General features: G+C 38.0%; 1 long non-coding RNA gene across 1 annotated transcript in view; it reads left to right on the forward strand.

The window, feature by feature from the left end:
- The first annotated feature begins 226 nt into the window (after positions 1 to 226).
- Positions 227 to 7,913, forward strand: part of LOC113478692 — a 10,882-nt gene continuing 3,195 nt past the window's right edge. Inside the window, exons 1-2 of the long non-coding RNA XR_003398115.1 lie at positions 227 to 357; positions 3,744 to 3,750. This is a non-coding gene — a long non-coding RNA (uncharacterized LOC113478692). The remainder of the gene's footprint in view (positions 358 to 3,743; positions 3,751 to 7,913) is intronic.

The raw sequence follows: 7,913 nt of genomic DNA on the forward strand, positions 1-7,913 counted from the left end.
ATTGAAAGCACTGGGAGGTGGGACCTTCAGAGACTGGGACATGCATCTAGCAAAGGCCACCTGGCTAGTCAACACAAGAGGATCTGCTAGTCGAGCTGGCCTGGCTCAGTCGAGACCTCCACGTGCTGTAGATGGGGATAAAGTCCCTGTGGTGCGCATGAGGAATATATTGGGAAAAATGGTCTGGGTTAGTCCTGCGCCAGGCAAAGGCAAACCCATCCACGGGATTGCTTTTGCCCAAGGACCTGGGTGCACCTGGTGGGTGATGCAGGACAATGGAGAGGTCTGATGCGTACCACAGGGGGTCTTGATTTTGAGTAAGAACATACCGTGAATTATACTGTGCCTTTGTTAATCGTTGTTTTGTTAGTGTGAACTGCTAAATGGCATCTGGGCATGATGCAGATGGTATAGAATAAAGGGGTGGATTATGTCTTGGTTCAGCTAGGATAGGGTTAAGTTTCCCCAGCAGAGAGGGGAAGGGATCTCCAGCCGGGTTATTCATACCATACTGATGTCAGGTCTGGCATGGCAGCGTGGGAACTTTTTCCTTTGTGGCTTTGGTGATGGGAATCACACGGCAGGCTGTCCGTAACCATTGCAGTATTTCCCTGTATATCTTTTGTCTTGTTCACTGTTATTGCTATTTATTGTTGTTATCATTGCTACTGTTGTTGTTCAAATTGTTATTTATCACACTGTTGTATTAAATTTCTTCTTATTTTAACCCAGGGTTTGTGCCTCACTGCCAGCCTGACCGGCTGAGGGTGGGGGAGGGACAACAACAATGTGGTCTCTGGTCCCGGCAGGGCCTAAACCACCACACCTAGATAATATTTGTGCATTTCTCTAAGCATGAGAAGTACTAAAAATAATTTATGGGAAATACTACAACCAGAATGAGATATTAAATAAAAAATATGCTATGAAGGCATTTGCTATAGGAAAATAAGACAGTGGAACTTCTCACCTTATGAAGACAAGAAAAAGTGGATTTGACAAATACAGTGAGTTGCTTCTCATTCCCAGAGTGGTCCTTCTGTTAAGAGAGAGTACCCCACTGCATTTGCAGAGTGATTTTATACCACCAAGGCATTAAGAAAGGGTCAAATCTATGATCCATACAGAGAAAACTAAAACACCGATTCTGTTGAATAAGACTACATTTTCTTTTCTCTTCACATATTTGAAGCAATTTCTTGGAACAGATTTTTTTTTTTTGAGACCTCAATAAATTAAATATAACCCCCCTACACCTTAATAACATAAAAACTATGACACAAACAATAAAATAATAGAAATGTCATCTTTTTAATGGCTGTCATCCTATTGTCTAAACACATCAGTGAAGTGAGAGGTAAAGTTAAAATTTGTTAAACATGGAATGATTCAAAGTATATTGCATGCATATGCCAAAGAACACATACTCTTCGCAGTTTGTGATGTATATATTTTAAGACATGCTGTTGAACCAGCTGGACAAGTTCCAGCACACCTTTGCCAGATTGCAAACTTTACTGTGTGAACTTTTCACTGGGAATTCTGTTAATTTTTTTTTTTTTAAAAAAAGGGTTTCCAGTTGGTATTTTAGTAGAAGCTGAGTAAATGAGCATAAAATATTAAGAAGTGTTGAAGGGTTTCTGTGTAGTCAATAACTGTGCCTGCTAACATCCTGTCAGGAAAAAATGGTGCAGAAATTAATGCTCATTGTTTTTTCCAGTTTTGGAATAAAACTTGTTTTTAAAGTAGCTTAGGTTTTTTGTTCAATTGTTCTGTCAGTGATATTAACATAGGGTCTCAATTATGTTTCTTGGTTAATTACTGCTTCAAAATGGGCAGCTGGTGAGCATAAAACATCTTTGTGCTTAATCCAGAGAGATGATTTTGCAATAAATGTAATTTTTCAGACACAGAGTAATAGGTATCTTTTTAAAGCTACTGTGATAAATACTTTCTGTGGCCTTTCTGTAAATGCCCCTTCTTTTAATTTTTGGCAATCTTTTTCAGCAGTGATTTAAAGGGAACTTTAACTACCAAGCAGAGCTGCTTAAATTGAAAACTCCCAGAGCTGTCTGTGAGTTCATATTTTCTCTGCACAGATTCTTTAGCTTTCATCCACTGAAGTGAAGTGAACAGAAACCATATATTCTGGCTTCCAAGACAAATCAGCAGAATATGTCTGTAGATCCATGAAGATACCTGAGATCTTCTCACAGTTTTTCTAATACTTACAACAGGATATAACTAATTTTTTTGGTTAGCATTACACTGAAAGTAGATAAATGCAGGTTTAAAAATGGAAGCCACTCCACAGCAGTACACAGTTTTAAATGTGTAACAAAGCTGCATTTTTGCTGTGCCCTGTTTGACTGTTTTCATAGCTGTCAGTGCCTCTTCCTTTTCTTCCCCATATATAAGTGCGGTAACTTCACTTAGATTCATGCACAGAAATCAATCTCTACTGTTAATGTTCTCTCCACATCTACTTCCACCTGTTTGTGGATATGTGAATTTGAGAGTTTGACTTTCATAAAATTTTGCTCGTACTATGCATTAGCAATCCATTAGCCTTAATCATTTGTTTAGCCCAAAATGGGTTTCCATTAGCACCCTTATGGAAACTAAAATGGAAAAATGATTTGCTCATGAAAGGCAGAAAAGGAGAAATTCAGAAAGATGAGTGCTTTCCTGATCTGTGTATCTTTCTGATCAGCCAGCTGGAAAATAGGACTGAAATAAGCATGGTCATTGAAAAAATCAGGCTCGCAGGCTACTCATGCTGTTTTCCCACAGGACTCTGTAGAGGTTTCATTCTTTGATTCCAAAATGATTTCTTACAGAATCATAGATATTCATGACATGAAAGATGGCATTTGGTAACAAGTCAGCCACTCTGGTTTAACTCTATCAACATAGTTACTCTTTCACAGTCAGTTGCTGAGTAAGTTATGATGGTTGAAGGTGAATCAAGAATTTCTTTTAAGACAAGGATTTACCAGTCTTTCAAAGTGTTTGTATTTTTTTTTCTTTTCCTTTTTTTTTTTTTTTTTTTTTTTTTTTTTTTTTTTTTTACATTATGTAAAATGCTTCAAAATCAAGGAGTTCACTGACAAGGAATAGAAAACATCTACCCTCAGGTATACTGTAGTCTAATGGTTTTCCCTTCTAAGGTCTCTTACATCTTGATACCTAACCTTTTCCATTGCCTAATTTCATGTTCTTATTCTTTATTAAGCATCCTTTTTCATAACTAGTCAGTGTACTTAGCCTGTGTACTCATTTTGCTCTACAAGGTGTATTGAATGCATTTGTTACAGTGTTTTAAGTTTGCAGGAGGAGTGTGCTTTTGAAGTGAATCTCCTGCTCATTCCCAGCTTCAGGGCTGTGGTTCAGGATGAGGTTTTCAGCTGAATCCCATTTGGATAGAACTAAACCAGGATTGCCAGGAATAAACCTCACGTGCTCTTTTTACAAAAGCAGACTGAAGCCTTGGGACAGGATTAGGGCTAGTTGAAAATAAAAACCTCTCAAATGTGTGGGTATCAGGTCTTCAACACTAACTTTTTTGATCAGCAAATTGCTCCTACATGCTAGTGTAGATGGAGGCATTTAGTCCTGATTCCAGTCACGCTATACCTATTAATGTCTTGTTCAGAAGGCTTTGTTCTTAGAGATTACTCCTCTGATAGTTGTGTCTGGATTTCTGAATATCCCAGGTTAACATATATAAAATGTTCTTTTAGTTTTCTTGTCTATCTCATAAGTATTATCAATTTGTTTCTATTCTTACTACTGTTACCCTTTTCTGTGCATAACTCTCTATGGTATTATAGGTGGATTATTTGTAAGGAGAAAGACTGCAGGGCCGTATCATGATATTGTCAAGGATCTACAGGTACAATTGCTTTACCCTCCTGTAAGTCATTATAAACTGTTTTCTCATTTATCTTTCATTAATAATCTTAATTTCTCTACTGTAGGCTAGAACTGACACTCAGTAAAATTGCATACTAGGTCAGGCTATACAATGGGCCTCATGGGTGACCTTGGCCATATTATTTACAGCCAAGTATGGGTATTTCTGAATCTCTGAGAGAAAAATAATTTCTGCCCATGTTTATTAAGTTTCGTGATAAATAAAGTGAAGTCAAACCCACCTTGATGTCTTAATTACTTGTGATTTTCAGCCACGGTGTTGAATATATTATTCTCTTAAAATGTGAGAAGATGATGTTTTATAGTATCCTGAGCAAATACATAATATTTAAAAAAATCAGGAGATGTAGGCAACTTACTACATTGTTGTATTTGTCTCACTCCTCTAATTTTTATTTTTTTCCTCTTCTGTGAGGATGGATTAGAGAAATTATGTACTCAGAGAGCAGTTCTGCTAAGGTTTCAAAGAATAATATCAGGCATTAGTATCATACAATAAAATTGTCTGGAAGGGGTTTGCTACTTTGCTGAAAGAATCAGAAATGGATGCTTCTTGGTCAGTAGTCTTTCCTTTTCTCTGTTAGCTCCAAGGGAGAGAGAGGAGCGTGCAGATAGAAATGGTAGAAACATTGTCATCTATGTAGAATTTCCTGTGGGTTGTTTTGGGTGGGTTTTTTTGTGTTCATTTTTTTTTTTAAGGCATGTTTTGTGAAGTTAATGTCATAATTTAACATAAATCTCTGTGGTGAATGTGGAACTGACTGAAAATGTTACATAACTTAGGCAACAATGAAATAAAGCAGCCGACACTGGCAGAAACAAAAGCAGTCTTTTTTTTTTTTTTTTCCAGTCAAAATTGCTGGTACTGAAATAATATTTCAACAATAAAACATAAAAGTGATACACAGTGGGAGATCATTTTAAAGTATCCTGTCACTTAAATCAGACCATGTATTGTAATGCAGATTATATTGATTTGCTGCAAGTTTCAGATTGAAACTGGAGTTTCCCCCAAGTGAGCACAGGTACTAAAACTCCTTAAATTATGGTAGCAAGCAGCAGGGTAGTTGGTACAACATCTCTCTTACCAAAACTTGAGATCAGAAGGTTATTTGCAGGAGGTTTTCAGACTTCTTTCTTAAAGCTCAATAAATTATTAACCAATTGTATTCATACTATTCGCAGTACTGCCAATGGATAGTTTTTTAAAAGAAAAGCAGTGCTGTGCTGTGCCTTTATTCTTGTTGTAAAGTAGAATATTATTCATGTTGTTCTTTTCAAAGATTAAGAGACATTATCTCATGTAGAGGCAAGATACCCTTTCCCAATATCTGAATTCAAATCTCCCACGTTATGGTTCCCTGGTTTTGCTTTCTGAAAATGTCCTAACTTTATCAGTTTTACCTTTGGTAGATAATTGTATCCCACATCCTCAAAGGATGTGAGCAGGAATAGGAAGAGCCATAACAGAAAGACATGTTAAGGCTATAGATGAGTCTGCTAGAACCGTCCTCTCAAATAATCCTCTGTGACATTTGAAAGCATCTAATGCGATAGCAAACTTCTCAGAGTTAATCTGATCGGCCTGTGTTATGCAAAATAGAGGTTTCCTCCCATTTAGGTGCTGTGATTTCTCATTCGTGTCCTGCCAGCTGAAGCCCATGGCAGTTCAGCTTGTCCAGTTTCCATGATGAGTCACAAAAAGTTCTGTGGGAACATGTACAGTGGCTAATGTCTTGCTCTGGGGACCTGAGGGACAAATGCCAGAGTAAATCTACTTCTTCTGAAGACCAATAGCAAGAAGCCTGATTCAGTTACGTTAAGGTCTCTTTAGGTTGCCCTACTAGCATGAAGCAATCTGATGGTTGCAGAAACAACCCCTGTGTGCAAGGAGTAGCCTACAGCCAGAGCAGAGAGCGTAGTACTGTGTGAGGCTACTTACAGCCCCTAAAGGGTGAGATCCGTCAGAAACTGAACTTGGGGAAGGGGAGGCAATTAGAGAGAGAATGAATCTAGGGCTGTGCTGAGCACCACTTTTGCAGCCTCTGACAAGGCGAGGTCAGGTGTTGAGGAGGACCACAGGGAGCACAGCTCCAGGCAGAGCAGCCTAAACCCCAACCGACTTTTGCTGCTGAGGACACGGTCTCAGCCTGTGTCAGAGTGCTGGAGTACAAAGTATTGGTGATTCAATGCTCATCTCACCTCCTCAGCTCTTTCCTCTTGCAGAAATTGCATATCTGAGAGATGGAACTAGGGACTGGAATAAGATCAGAATTGCTCAGTAGCTAGTGGTGATACCTTTGAGGATCACACCACCAGTACTAAAAACTACTGTAGATTTTCATCAGTTTTCAGAGAAACTGCATTCAATTTCTGTTTTGCCTTGATGTATCATATCGTATCTGTCAGATTCTGTTTCACATTAGATCTGACTTTGAAAATATTATTTCACCATTTCTTTCTCTGAAAGACTTTCCGACTAAAGTGAAGGAGTGTGTTGTGATTTTATTTTTTAGCTTGATTTAGTACTCTGGAGCAGGCTCCCTCTGTATTTGTATATTCTTGCTGCTGAATTTAGCCCCTGTAGAAGAATAGCCTTTCAGTCTGTGTGTGCCTGTTGCAGAAGAGATACGACATGAGCATCTGCTTTCCTTCCCTAGCATTACTCTGTCAGCGTGCTCACCTTCCGTCTCAAGGAGCCCTTCTTAATCATGAAGAACAGTTCTTTCTCCAAGATCTGTTTCATCTTGGGCATTTTTGCTGTGCCTGTTGTGATGGTACAAAGTTGTAGAGCTGGGGTTTTTCTTGTGGCATTTTCTTAATTGGGTTTTGGACTGAGTCTGCTATCTTCTGTCAAATAAACTAATGAATATGGAACATGGTGCAGGCAGTTCAAATCATCCTACAGCCTTAAGTACCAATTTCTGTCAGTTCCTGTCAAAATTATACCTTTTATAATTTTGGAAGGATTTCTTATACTAAAACCGTAGCTGAGCTCTACCCCCATTTTGTGCCAGAACTTCAGCTGAATGTGTGTGGCTTTGTACTAATACGGTGATTTTGCATAATTTGTGGATTTCTAAAGGGAAGGAGGGGAGCTGTCTGACCAGGTGCAAGTCTGAAAGCCTTTCAACATTGTTAAATTACTGGTATTTCAGTACAGGTTACTGAACACTGACTGAAAGGAAGTTCAAAAGGATTACAGGAAGAACAAAATCTAAATTGTGGACCTTAAGGAAATAGGTTTGTTCTTAACAGGTGTAGATTTTTTTGTGGTTATAATGACATCCATGAGGTTACACCTTTATAAAGATTTTCAACTGAAAAGTTATTCCTCTTACATTATGAAGTTTCCTGCAAACACAAAGAAGAGAGAATGAGTACTATTTGAAAATGAGCATTCATGATTTTGGCTTGTCTTCTTACATGTGATATACTGTGTCCCTCTTTGTTTTACATTGTTTTTATCTTCTCCAATATTCAAACTCAGCTAGAGAAATATTCTAGCTCTTGCCTGTTTTTCAGTAGATCAGTGTCCTTACCAAATGTTAGATTTTCAGCAAGCCGTGGGATCATGCCAAAAGTAATCATTGCCTTTTTCAGTGTTTGATTCTGGATTTCAATTAATTCTTGTTATGTTATTTATTACTGTCTTTTAGAAGACTAGTAGTACATTTGTACCATGCCATAGCATTTCTGGAGGAGAGCTAAATTAATGGTAAATTCATGGAAGAGAGCGAACTGGCAAGAGAGCTAACTGGCAAGAGAAACCACTGAATTTATCAGTCTGAATTACAGCTTAGATAGGATTGTTCAATGTGGAGTTCATACATAGCAGACTTAGACGTGCCAGTAGAAGAAATGGCATTAGGGATTTTTGTTCAGTAATTCTTTAATGTTTAAAAAGGTCAACTTGATCTGCACAGTTACAAGATATAAATTCATTTCTGTAATCAACTTTTTTTTTTCTTCCCCCC

This window comes from Athene cunicularia (genome assembly GCF_003259725.1).
Source record: "Athene cunicularia isolate RWA chromosome 3 unlocalized genomic scaffold, athCun1 chr3_part1, whole genome shotgun sequence".
Taxonomy (NCBI): Eukaryota; Metazoa; Chordata; class Aves; order Strigiformes; family Strigidae; genus Athene; species Athene cunicularia.